This window comes from Ambystoma mexicanum, chromosome 3q (assembly GCF_040938575.1).
Source record: "Ambystoma mexicanum isolate Mex_15411 chromosome 3q, UKY_AmexF1_1, whole genome shotgun sequence".
Taxonomy (NCBI): Eukaryota; Metazoa; Chordata; class Amphibia; order Caudata; family Ambystomatidae; genus Ambystoma; species Ambystoma mexicanum.
Window position 1 is genome coordinate 1,077,632,208 of NC_090926.1, and position 13,551 is coordinate 1,077,645,758.

Genomic DNA, 13,551 nt, shown 5'->3' on the forward strand with positions numbered 1-13,551 from the left:
ATGGGTCACCTTGATGATGGGGTCAGGGCTGGTGGGACCCGTGTGGCTGAGGGTCACCTTGATGGTGGGCTCAGGACCAGAGGTCTCCTTGATGGTGGGGTCAGGGCTGGTGGGACCTTTGTGGTTGAGGGTCACCTTGATGGTGGGGTCAGGGTCACATGTCACCTTGATGGTTGGGTCAGGGCTGCTGGAACCCTTGTGGCTGGTGGGTCACCTTGATGGTGGGGTCAGGGCTTCAGGTCACCTTGATGGTGGGGTCAGGGCTGGTGGGTCACCTTGATGGTGGGGTCAGGACCGCAGGTCACCTTGAAGGTGGGGTCAGGGCTGGTGGGACCCTTGTGGCTGAGGGTCACCTTGATGGTGGGGTCAGGGCTGGTGGGACCCTTGTGGCTGAGGGTCACCTTGATGATGGGGTCAGGGCTAGTGGGTCACCTTGATTTATTTATTTTTTAAAACATTTGTATTAGTTTATTCAAACAAACAATACAAACCAAACTTGCAGTGCATATAATAACATTCCAATTATGTATCGCTTCGTTATGTCCACTGTTCCTCCCAGCCCACCCCCCTTTTCGAGCCTACTTCCTCTCGTATTCTGTTTCTGCATCTTGCGGTAGGGATTCCTCTTCTGTGAGTTCAATTGGGTCTTGCATTGGCCCAAATGACTCTGCCACTAGTAATTTCCAGGCCATCAGGGTTTCCGTTTCTTCTTCCCCCCCAGCACTGCACGCTTCTTGCCATACCATGGTTTCTGCTTCACCCCATTTCTGTAAATCTTTCCACCACACTTCTAGTCGTGGGCTGTGGCATGTCTTCCACCCCATGGCAATTCTCCTCTTTGCAAGTGCATAAGCCAAGTCTTTTCATTTGCTCACATGTTTAAACTTACCTGGTCTAGGAAACCCACCTATCAAACAGGCCCACACCGTATCTGTCACTATCTTAATACCCTTCTCTTTCAATCTGTGCGCCACAACCCCCCAGAAATGCTCAATGATTGGACACGACCAAAACATATGTACCATTCCAGTATTTACCTCATCACATTTGGGGCATGCTTGTCGTCCCGCATTTTTGAATCTGGCTATCCTCTGAGGTGTCATATATGCTCTATGCGTAATATATATAGCTGCATCTGCTGCAGTCATGCGTTCCTAGACACCTTTTTGTGATACCCTTGGGCCCGTTCCCACATCTCATCACCCATCAGGACACCCACTTCCGCTTCCCAATTTTGTCTCAGTTGTACTACCTCTTTTCCCACTTTGGTCATCATCAGCTCATATATTCTGGAAATCTCATGTCCCCCTTCTGCTATGTCATATATTGTATCTATGGTGGCATCTGGCTCCTCCCTTAGTACCACTTCGGACCATGTCATCTTGATTCTCCGCACCACTCTATGATACATAATGTACTGGCCCGTGTGTAACCCAGTTTCATCCGTCAACACCTCGAAGTCCATTATAGTACCCTCTTGCCATATGTCACCCATTGCTGCTATCCCCACAGGTTCCCAGTGATTCCTAATCGTCATCCTCAGTTGCCTTTCTTTACCCGCTAACACCACTAGTGGCACCTGTGAGGAGCAGGGGAGCGGATTCACCATCATCTGGCATGCCCTGCGCCACACCTTCCACCCAAGTACCATCATCTTTGGACGCCCCTTCATTTCTGCCTTAGGCAGCCACATAATGTCTTTTAAATAGAGTGGAGCACAATCCTGTCGGAACAGCCTGGACTCTGAGGTTGCCTCCTCTGACAGCCATTTAGCTACAAACTGCAGCTGGCTTGCTATATGATAAACTTCGTAATTAGGCAGTTTTACACCCCCTTTTCCATATGGATTTTATAATTTCCAGAGGGCCACTCTGTTTCGTGTTCCATGCCAAAGGAAATCTCTACACATACCATCCAATCTCGTAAAAAACATCCTCGCTATCAAGTGTGGTATATTCCCAAAGTAATGCAAGAGCCTGGGTAGGACCACCATCTTTAACATTGCACCCCATCCCATCATTGCCAAAGGCAGCTTCACCCAGAACTTCTTGCAATTTTCTTAATTGCTACCTCTGTATTATTCTTATGCTCCTCTTCCACCGTATGGTATATATCTATCCCAAGATATGGAAATGTACTAACTTCCCATGGTATCTGCAACACCGGTTGCTGTGTTAATGGGATCCCTTTGTATCTACTCAGTGGGAGCATGCAAGAGTTCTGGGGGTTCACAGCTATACCATACAGCCCTGCATATTTCTCCATCACCTCCAGGATGTATCGGAGATTTTCCTCCGGGTATCGCAAATACAACAACATATCATCCGCGTACAGAGAAATTAAGTACTGTTCCCCTCCCACGGCAATGCCTATCATATAATATTGCTGCCTCAGGTATATCGCTAGGGGTTCTAGGGCCAGTATGTAAAGCATAGGAGACCATGGACATCCTTGTCTAGTACTTTTCCGGAGTTGCCATCTTTCTGATATCACTGCCCCCGTTTTAACTCTAGCCAACGGCTCACTATATAAAATGTTTGCCCACTGTAAGTATCCAGGCCCTATTCCATAACCAGCCAAGGCCGCCTTAGCCACGGCCACCTGACCGAGTCAAAGGCTTTTATTGCGTCCAATGACACAATTGCCAATTCATCTTCGTTCTCGTTTCCATGCTCAATGACTCGATGAAGTCGCCTGAGATTGTTGGATATGTTCCTATTCGGAACATACCCTGTCTGGTCGGGATGTATTAATTTACCAATCACCCTCCTCATTCTATTTGCCAGCACGGCCGTGAGTATTTTACTGTCCTGATTCAACGTCGATAGAGGTCTATACGAACCGCATCTATGTCCAGGTTTGTTGGGTTTGGGGAGTGGTATTATAATCGCTTCTCTGAGGGACTCTGGCAATCTACCAATCTCATATGCCTCATTCAACATCTCTAAAAGTGGAGGGAGCACCTCTCCCTTAAATATTTTGTAGAATTCACTTAGGAATCCATCAGCCCCCGGGGTCTTGCAGGTGGGCAACTGCCGCACCACCTCTTCTAATTCTTCTAAGGTAATCGGTGCATCCAACTCCTCTCGCTCCTCAGCACTAATCTGTGGCAGTCCTATATTCTCCAATGTATTTACTATCTCCATGTGATTACTCTCCCCACCATCTCCATATAATGACCTGTAATACTCTGCAAACTCCTGATTAACCCCTTCTTGGGTGTCCACCGTGTTCCCATCTTCCTTTATTATTGTTCTAATCGTGGGCCTGGGGGTCTCCCTCTTATATAGCCATGCCACGATCCTTCCTGGTTTATCCCCTCCTGCATGCTGTCTCTCTATGTATTTTTTATAGTTAAGGTTACACAGCCTCTCCCAGTGCCCAGCGCATTTCTGTTGCAGCCTGAGTATTAATTCAGTGTCATCCCTGGTAATATCTTCTCTCCTCAGCGCTCTTTCTAATTCTTCTTCCGTCTGCTGTAGCTCAGCCAGGATCCCAACTTGCGAACCTTTGGACTTTGCCATGGCTACCCCTCTCATCACAACGTTAAAGGCCTCCCAGAGTGTACCCACCGAGTCCACACTGGCAGTGTTGGTCTCAAAATAGTTAACAATCTCCTCTCTCATGTCTTCCCTGAAAACAGGGTCTTTCAACACCTCTGCTCTGAGGCGCCATGTCGGGATCCTCGCTCTCGGGGGTCGATATTGCCATTTTAGGATCAATGGCGAGTGGTCTGAGAGGACCCTTGCTTTATATTCTGTCTGTGTGATCTCTGTTACTATCTCTGGCGTGGCAACAAAATAGTCCAACCTAGTATGTAGTTGCTGAGGAGCGGAGTAGTGTGAATATTGTCTCTCCTGGGGTTGGTGTGACCTCCATAGATCCCCTAGCCCAAAATCATCCAGCAGTGTCTGCAATGTCTTGGCAGCTAGGGCGGGTCTATCCATTTTCCCATCTGACCTATCCACCTTAGGGTTTAGTACACAATTAAAGTCTCCTCCCCAAATCACTGCTCTCGCCACACACATGCTGAGATTGTTACATAGGGTTCTGAAATATGCCGCTGTGTTTTGATTTGGAGCGTACGTATGTATGATGCTTATCTCCTTGTTTTCCACCAATCCCCTCATTATGACCATCCGTCCGTCCGTTCCCATTATCGTGTGTAACAATTGAAACGGGACATGTGGCGCCACCCAGATGATTACTCCTCTAGAGTAAGCCGAATATGATGAGCCCACAACAGTTCCCCTGCATTTCTTCTCGATCATCTCCATCTTATCCCGTGTCAGGTGAGTCTCCTGCAACAGGGCTATGTCTATCTTCTGTCTGCGGAGGTATAGCATAACTTTGTTCCTCTTTAAATAGCTGTTGAGCCCTCTGACATTCCAAGTGATTATTTTAAGATCCCCCATGGCCTATCAAAGTCCCACCCCACCCCTCACCAGTGCAGTCCAAATCCCAGTATATTCCCCTTCTATGTAGGCTTGTTTCCCAATTTGAATACCCCTTAACAAAATACACATCAAACACCCTAACCTATCGCCCCCCCACCTCCCTTCCCTGACCCAACAATGCCCTCCCCAACTGTTGCCCAGCTCCATCCCTGGATCTCAGGCACCCCCGCATCTAGCCCTTTCTGGCAATAGCCTGTACTCGCAGCTCAGCAGGGTAAAGTCGCCCTAATGGCTGTCTTACTACTACTTCCTGGGGGGTAGGGTGCCTTCATCCTGCTGCTCCTATTCGCTTCAAATTCACCACGCTCAATACTACCCAATTTACTTATGTGCTTTATACTCTATATTCTAGTCCAACAAGTCCAACAAATTCAAGAGTATCATAATGTGATTTCAGCATTAACCATCTGTACCCTTCCACTGTTATCTATACCATAGTCTCTATTGGGATACCCCCCATGTATCGTTTCATTATGCATGAACTATCCCCATCACTTATCGTGCTCCTAGTGGACCTGCTCCTCCTCTCGTTCCGGCCAGCCCTGTAAGTCCAACATGCCGCCGCTTCCTCTGGGGTATCAAAGAAGAACACTCTGCTTTTATGCAAGACGTTTAGCTTTGCGGGATACAAAAGCATATATTTGATTCCAGCCATGCGTAGTCTTCTCTTGATCGCCACATAGTTGTAACGCTGTCTCTGCACTAGCATTGTATAGTCAGGATAAGCCGTGACGATCGCCGTTGCTCTCTCTATCGTTCTCACATTTACGAAAGTACTCCAATATCTTCTCCCTGTCTTTATAGTTCAGGATCTTTGCAATTATTACTCGAGGGGGGCCCTTGGCCGCGGTTTCCTCATCAGGGCCCTATGTGCTCGCGCCACTGTAAATCCTTGTGAGAGTTTGTCGGCCCCTATTTCTTGCAGGATCATATTCTCCACATAGTCCGTGGGGTCCTGGCCTTCTTCCCCCTCCGGCAGACCGACCACGCGGATGTTGTTCCATCTCGCCCTTCCTTCAGCTTCCTCCACATGATTCTCGAGGTTAGCCACCTGCTGCTTTAGTATGTGAACCTCCTTTGTGTTACTGGTGCTTGTTTCTTTGTTGGTTTTCACCGCACTCTCAAGACTACTCGTGCTGTCTGCCAGCGCCCTGATATCTTGTCGCAGCAGGGTGACCTCTATTCCTACTGCATCTATTTTGGTCTCCAGGGAAGTTCGTAGGTCCGCCATTGTTATCCCCCATGAGGTTTTCAACTCCGTTATAGCCGCTAGGATCAAGTGGTTTTCTTTTGCCGGAGTACCTTCCACGGATGCAGTTGCGGCACTTTGTGCCGATGCAGTAGGAGTCTGCTGTGTCTTGGCAAAGGCTTCCATCGTGGGTTGTTTACTCTTGGCCTTAGCTCCTTTCACCGACATCCTGCAATCCTGACTGTATGTCTAGTCTTAGCTTGTTTGTAGTGTGCCAGTTCAGTCTCTTCGTTCTGCCGTGGCACCACGAGGACAGTCCAGGCCTGGGGGCATTGCCCTCGAAGAGCTGCAGTGTGTGTTCATATGCATTAAGTTGTATTTTCAAGTGGGTTGTATTCTCCCACGTCTACAACCGTTACTACTACTTCCTATAGGCCTCTTCTGACTCCTGGCAGGGCCATCTGTATTCTGGGCGCTCTATGCTCTGTACGCTCGGTTCGACGTTCGCACAGGTCCCACAAGTACCATCAGTAATCTGGCTCGACCCTGCATGCCATGTTCCCCAGCCGTGAGAGTCAATGGCCAGCTCATTCGTTCCCTAGGGCCATTAGATGTACTTCTGTATTTACCACCATTGCACCTCAAGGTTCATATGGTACGTGGCTCCATGCGCCCATTTACCCTATGAGGCATCATTACCAGATTAGTCACTTAGGCATATGTCTCCAGCAGAGCGAGAAGATCCTTTCTCCTTCCCTGGCATTCGGTATCCGTATTCTTTAGGCACTATTGTAGGGTTTCGTTTGTGCAGGGTACTTATTTGTTGGACACAGTGGCTGGAAGCTGTCACATTCAGTATCTCGCCTCAGTTTTCATGCGTAATTACGGGCAAGAATGTATCCAGTTAGCCGCACTGGCTCCTCTCCCCCAGCGCGGCTCCTACACTGCTGTTTGTGTGAGATATCACTGTATCCCTTTCATCGGCTCTGCGGTCGTCCTGAACGTGCTACCTGTGTCTGAGGGCTTACTACTTATTGTAGCAAAAGGTTCTCGTGACGCGGCTGCTGCGTCCGCCACACAGTTCAATCCGAGAATGACGTTTGTGCACAATGGCAGGGAGCCATTTCGTTCAGTATCTTGCCTCCGCCTCTGTGTGTAATTGCAGGCAAGAATGTATCCAGCTAGCCGCACTGGCACTTCACACACAGCGCGGCTCCTTTGTTGCTATTCATATGAAATGGCACTGTATCTTTTCCGTCAGCTCTGCGGTCGCCCGGAACGTTCCATCTGTATCTGGAGGCTCACCGCCTATTGTAGCGAAAGGTTCTCAGAATGCGGCTACTGTATCCGCCGCACAGTTCGATCCACCACACCGGGTCCTATAGTTGACTGCAATGTGATTCGGCGGTGTGTTCTGTAAACAAACGCAGCTCAGAACATTGGAATCGAGCAGGCACCAAGGGGCGGTGCCGCGCGAATCTCAAAAGCCAGTCTTCCTCTTAATCTCCACAGCACGGCTCAGTTGTTTCTGCGGTCGCGGCTTCGGTCCCTTTGTTGTCCACCATTTTGTGTGTCTTTGTTTCTACGGAGCGACAATCTTAAAAGTTCTAATTCTCTGTGCTGCTTCACCCAATTACCATGCTTCCTTCAGTTGTTGTGGGGCACCTCTTCCGACGTCTTTGCAGTCATTTATGGAGTACATGAGTCATTTTTTAGGCTGAATCTTCGGATCAACGTCGGATCATCCGGAGCAGCTTCAGTAAGACACATCCTACACCATGGCTAGTTAGCCACGCCCCCTGGTGGGTCACCTTGATGGTGGGGTCAGGACCGGAGGCCACCTTGATGATGGGGTAGGGCTGGTGGGACCCTTGTGGCTGAGGGTCACCTTGATTGTGGGGTCATGGCTGATGGGTCACCTTGATGATGGGGTCAGGGCTGGTGGGACCCGTGTGGCTGAGGGTCACCTTGATGGTGGGGTCAGGACCGGAGGTCGCCTTGATGGTGGGGTCAGGGCTGGTGGGACCTTTGTGGTTGAGGGTCACCTTGATGGTGGGGTCAGGGCCACATGCCACCTTGATGGTGGGGTCAGGGCCGGTGGGATTCTTGTGGCTGGTGGGTCACCTTGATGGTGGGGTCGGGGCTTCAGGTCACCTTGATGGTGAGGTCAGGGCTGGTGGGACCCTTGTGGCTGAGGGTTGCCTTGATGCTGGGGTCTGGACGGGAGGTCACCTTGATGGGTTGGGGTTGGTGGGATCTTTGTGGTTGAGGGTCACCTTGTGATGTGGTCAGGGCTGCAGGTCACCTTGATAGTGGGTCAGGACTGCTGGGTCACCTTGATGGTGGGGTCAGGGCCGCAGGTCACCTTGATGGTGGGGTCAGGGCTGGTGGGACCCTTGTGGCTGAGGGTCACCTTGATGGTGGAGTCAGGGCCGCAGGTCACCTTGATGGTGGGGTCAGGGCTGGTGGGACCCGTGTGGCTGAGGGTCACCTTGATGGTGGGGTCAGGACCAGTCACCACCTTGATGATGGGGTTCGGCCTGGTGGGACCCTTGTGGCTGAGGGTCATCTTGATGGTGGGGTCAGGACCAGTCACCACCTTGATGGTGGGGTCAGGACCGGAGACCACCTTGATGGTGGGGTCAGGGCTGGTGGGACCCGTGTGGCTGAGGGTCACCTTGATGGTGGGGTCAGGACCAGTCACCACCTTGATGATGGGGTTCGGCCTGGTGGGACCCTTGTGGCTGAGGGTCACTTTGATGGTGGGGTCAGGACCAGTTGCCACCTTGATGATGGGGTTCGGCCTGGTGGGACCCTTTTGGCTGAGGGTCACCTTGATGGTGGGGTCAGGACCAATCACCAGCTTGATGGTGGGGTCAGGGTTGGTGGGACCCTTGTGGCTGAGGGTCACCTTGATGTTGGGGTCAGGGCTGGTGGGTCATCTTGATGGTGGGGTCAGGACTGGAGGCCACCTTGATGATGGGGTGGGGCTGGTGGGACCCTTGTGGTTGAGGGTCACCTTGATGGTGGGGTCAGGACCAGTCGCCCATCTTGATGATGGGGTTCGGCCTGGTGGGACCCTTGTGGCTGAGGGTCACCTTGATGGTGGGGTCAGGACCAGTCACCACCTTGATGGTGGGGTCAGGGCTGGTGGGACCCTTGTGGCTGAGGGTCACCTTGATGTTGGGGTCAGGGCTGGTGGGTCACCTTGATGGTGGGGTGAGGGCTTTTGGGACCCTTGTGGCTGAGGGTCACCTTGATGGTGGGGTCAGGGCCGCAGGTCACCTTGATGGTGGGGTCAGGGCTGGTGGGTCACCTTGATGGTGGGGTCAGGGCTGGTGGGACCCTTGTCGCTGAGGGTCACCTTGATGGTGGGGTCAGGGCTGTTGGGACCCTTGTCGCCGAGGGTCACCTTGATGGTGGGGTCAGGGCTGGTGGGACCCTTGTGGCTGAGGGTCACCTTGATTGTGGGGTCAGGGCCAGAGGTCTCCTTGATGGTGGGGTCAGGGCTGGTGGGACCTTTGTGGTTGAGGCTCACCTTGATAGTGGGGTCAGGGCCACATGTCACCTTGATGGTGGGTTCAGGGCTGGTGGGACCCTTGTGGCTGGTGGGTCACCTTGATGGTGGGGTCAGGGCTTCAAGTCACCTTGATGGTGGGGTCAGGGCTGGTGGGACCCTTGTGTCTGAGGGTCACCTTGATGACGGGGTCAGGGCTGGTGGGTCACCTTGATGGTGGGGTCAGGACCGCAGGTCACCTTGATGGTGGGGTCAGGGCTGGTGGGACCCTTGTGGCTGAGGGTCACCTTGATGGTGGGGTGAGGGGTTGTGGGACCCTTGTGGCTGAGGGTCACCTTGATGATGGGGTCAGGGCTGGTGGGTCACCTTGATGGTGGGGTCAGGACCGCAGGTCACCTTGATGGTGGGGTCAGGGCTGGTGGGACCCTTGTGGCTGAGGGTCACCTTGATGGTGGGGTGAGGGATGGTGGGACCCTTGTGGCTGAGGGTCACCTTGATGATGGGGTCAGGGCTGGTGGGTCACCTTGATGGTGGGGTCAGGACCGCAGGTCACCTTGATGGTGGGGTCAGGGCTGGTGGGACCCTTGTGGCTGAGGGTCAACTTGATGGTGGGGTGAGGGGTGGTGGGACCCTTGTGGTTGAGGGTCACCTTGATGACGGGGTCAGGGCTGGTGGGTCACCTTGATGGTGGGGTCAGGACCGCAGGTCACCTTGATGGTGGGGTGAGGGCTGGTGGGACTCTTGTGGCTGAGGGTCACCTTGATGGTGGGTTCAGGACCAGTCACCACCTTGATGGTGGGGTCAGGGCTGGTGGATCACCTTTATGGTGGGGTCAGGACCGGAGGCCACCTTGATAATGGGGTGGGGCTGGTGGGACCCTTGTGGCTGAGGGTCACCTTGATTGTGGGGTCAGGGCTGATGGGTCACCTTGATGATGGGGTCAGGGCTGGTGGGACCCGTGTGGCTGAGGGTCACCTTGATGGTGGGATCAGAGCTGGTGGGACCCTTGTGGCTGGTGAGTCGCCTTGATGGTGGGGTCAGGACCACAGGTCACCTTGATAGTGGGGTCAGGGCTGGTGGGACCCTTGTGGCTGAGGGTCACCTTGATGGTGGGGTCAGGGCTGGTGGTACCCTTGTGGCTGAGGGTCACCTTGATGGTGGGGTCAGGTCTAGTGGGTCACATTGATGGTGGAGTCAGGACCGCAGGTCACCTTGATGGTGTGGTGAGGGCTGGTGGGACCCTTGTGGCTGAGGGTCACCTTGATGGTGGGGTCAGGGCCGCAGGTCACCTTGATGGTGGGGTCAGGGCTGGTGGGTCACCTTGATGGTGGGGTCAGAGCTGGTGGGACCCTTGTCGCTGAGGGTCACCTTGATGGTGGGGTCAGGGCTGGTGGGGCCCTTGTGGTTGAGGGTCACCTTGATGGTGGGGTCAGGGCTGGTGGGACCCTTGTGGCTGAGGGTCACCTTGATGATGGGGTCAGGGCTGGTTGGGCCCATGTGGCTGAGGGTCACCTTGATGGTGGGGTCAGGGCTGATGGGTCACCTTGATGATGGGGTCAGGGCTGGTGGGACCCGTGTGGCTGAGGGTCACCTTGATGGTGGGCTCAGGACCAGAGGTCTCCTTGATGGTGGGGTCAGGGCTGGTGGGACCTTTCTGGTTGAGGGTCACCTTGATGGTGGGGTCAGGGTCACATGTCACCTTGATGGTGGGGTCAGGGAAGGTGGGACCCTTGTGGCCGGTGGGTCACCTTGATGGTGGGGTCAGGGCTTCAGGTCACCTTGATGGTGGGGTCAGGGCTGGTGGGACCCTTGTGTCTGAGGGTCACCTTGATGATGGGGTCAGGGCTGGTGGGTCACCTTGATGGTGGGGTCAGGACCGCAGGTCACTTTGATGGTGGGGTCAGGGCTGGTGGGACCCTTGTGGCTGAGGGTCACCTTGATGGTGGGGTCAGGGCTGGTGGGACCCTTGTGGCTGAGGGTCATCTTGATGATGGGGTCAGGGCTAGTGGGTCACCTTGATGGTGCGGTCAGGACCGCAGGTCACCTTGATGGTGTGGTGAGGGCTGGTGGGACCCTTGTGGCTGAGGGTTACCTTGATGGTGGGGTCAGGGCCGCAGGTCACCTTGATGGTGGGGTCAGGGCTGGTGGGACCCCTGTCGCTGAGGGTCACCTTGATGGTGGGGTCAAGGCTGGTGGGGCCCTTGTGGCTGAGGTGGGGTCAGGGCTGGTGGGAGCCTTGTGGCTGAGGGTCACCTTGATGATGGGGTCAGGGCTGGTTAGGCCCTTGTGGCTGAGGGTCACCTTGATGGTGGGGTCAGGACTGCAGGTCACCTTGATGGTGGGGTCAGGGCTGGTGGGACCCTTGTGGCTGAGGGTCACCTTGATGGTGGGGTAAGGGCTGGTGGGTCACCTTGATGGTGGGGTCAGGACCTCAGGTCACATTGATGGTGGGGTCAGGACCGCTGGTTACCTTGATGGTGGGGTGAGGGCTGGTGGGACCCTTGTGGCTGAGGGTCACCTTGATAGTGGGGTCCAGACCTGTCACCACCTTGATGGTGGAGTCAGGGCTGGTGGGACCCTTGTGGCTGAGGGTCACCTTGATGTTGGGGTCAGGGCTGGTGGATCACCTTGATGGTGGGGTCAGGACCGGAGGCCACCTTGATAATGGGGTGGGGCTGGTGGGACCCTTGTGGCTGACGGTCACCTTGATTGTGGGGTCAGGGCTGATGGGTCACCTTGATGATGGGGTCCAGGCTGGTGGGACCCGTGTGGCTGAGGGTCACCTTGATGGTGGGGTCAGGACCAGAGGTCTCCTTGATGGTGGGGTCAGGGCTGGTGGGACCTTTGTGGTTGAGGGTCACCTTGATGGTGGGGTCAGGGCTGGTGGGACCCTTGTGGCTGGTGGGTCGCCTTGATGGTGGGGTCAGGCCTTCAGGTCACCTTGATGGTGGGGTCAGGGCTGGTGGGACCCTTGTGTCTGAGGGTCACCTTGATGACGGAGTCAGGGCCGGTGGGTCACCTTGATGGTGGGGTCAGGACCGCAGGTCACCTTGATGGTGGTGTCAGGGCTGGTGGGACCCTTGTGGCTGAGGGTCACCTTGATGGTGGGGTCAGGGCTGGTGGGACCCTTGTGGCTGAGGGTCACCTTGATGACGGGGTCAGGGCTAGTGGGTCACCTTGATGGTGGGGTCAGGACCGCAGGTCACCTTGATGGTGTGGTGAGGGCTGGTGGGACCCTTGTGGCTGAGGGTCACCTTGATGGCGGGGTCAGGGCCGCAGGTCACCTTGATGGTGGGGTCAGGGCTGGTGGGTCACCTTGATGGTGGGGTCAGGGCTGGTGGGACCCTTGTCGCTGAGGGTCACCTTAATGGTGGGTTCAGGGCTGGTGGTGCCCTTGTGGCTGAGGGTCACCTTGATGGTGGGGTCAGGGCTGGTGGGACCCTTGTGGCTGAGGGTCACCTTGATGATGGGGTCAGGGCTGGTTGGGCCCTTGCGGCTGAGGGTCACCTTGATGGTGGGGTCAGGGCTGATGGGTCACCTTGATGATGGGGTCAGGGCTGGTGGGACCCGTGTGGCTGAGGGTCACCTTGATGGTGGGCTCAGGACCAGAGGTCTCCTTGATGGTGGGGTCAGGGCTGGTGGGACCTTTGTGGTTGAGGGTCACCTTGATGGTGGGGTCAGGGTCACATGTCACCTTGATGGTTGGGTCAGGGCTGCTGGAACCCTTGTGGCTGGTGGGTCACCTTGATGGTGGGGTCAGGGCTTCAGGTCACCTTGATGGTGGGGTCAGGGCTGGTGGGTCACCTTGATGGTGGGGTCAGGACCGCAGGTCACCTTGAAGGTGGGGTCAGGGCTGGTGGGACCCTTGTGGCTGAGGGTCACCTTGATGGTGGGGTCAGGGCTGGTGGGACCCTTGTGGCTGAGGGTCACCTTGATGATGGGGTCAGGGCTAGTGGGTCACCTTGATGGTGGGGTCAGGACCGCAGGTCACCTTGATGGCGTGGTGAGGGCTGGTGGGACCCTTGTGGCTGAGGGTTACCTTGATGGTGGGGTGTGGGCCGCAGGTCACCTTGATGGTGGGGTCAGGGCTGGTGGGACCCTTGTCCCTGAGGGTCACCTTGATGGTGGGGTCAGGGCTGGTGGGGCCCTTGTGGCTGAGGGTCACCTTGATGGTGGGGTCAGGGCTGGTGGGAACCTTGTGGCTGAGGGCCACCTTAATGATGGGGTCACGGCTGGTTGGGCCCTTGTGGCTGAGGGTCACCTTGATGGTGGGGTCAGGGCTGGTGGGACCCTTGTGGCTGAGGGCCACCTTAATGATGGGGTCAGGGCTGGTTGGGCCCTTGTGGCTGAGGGTCACCTTGATGGTGGGGTCAGGGCTGGTGGGACCC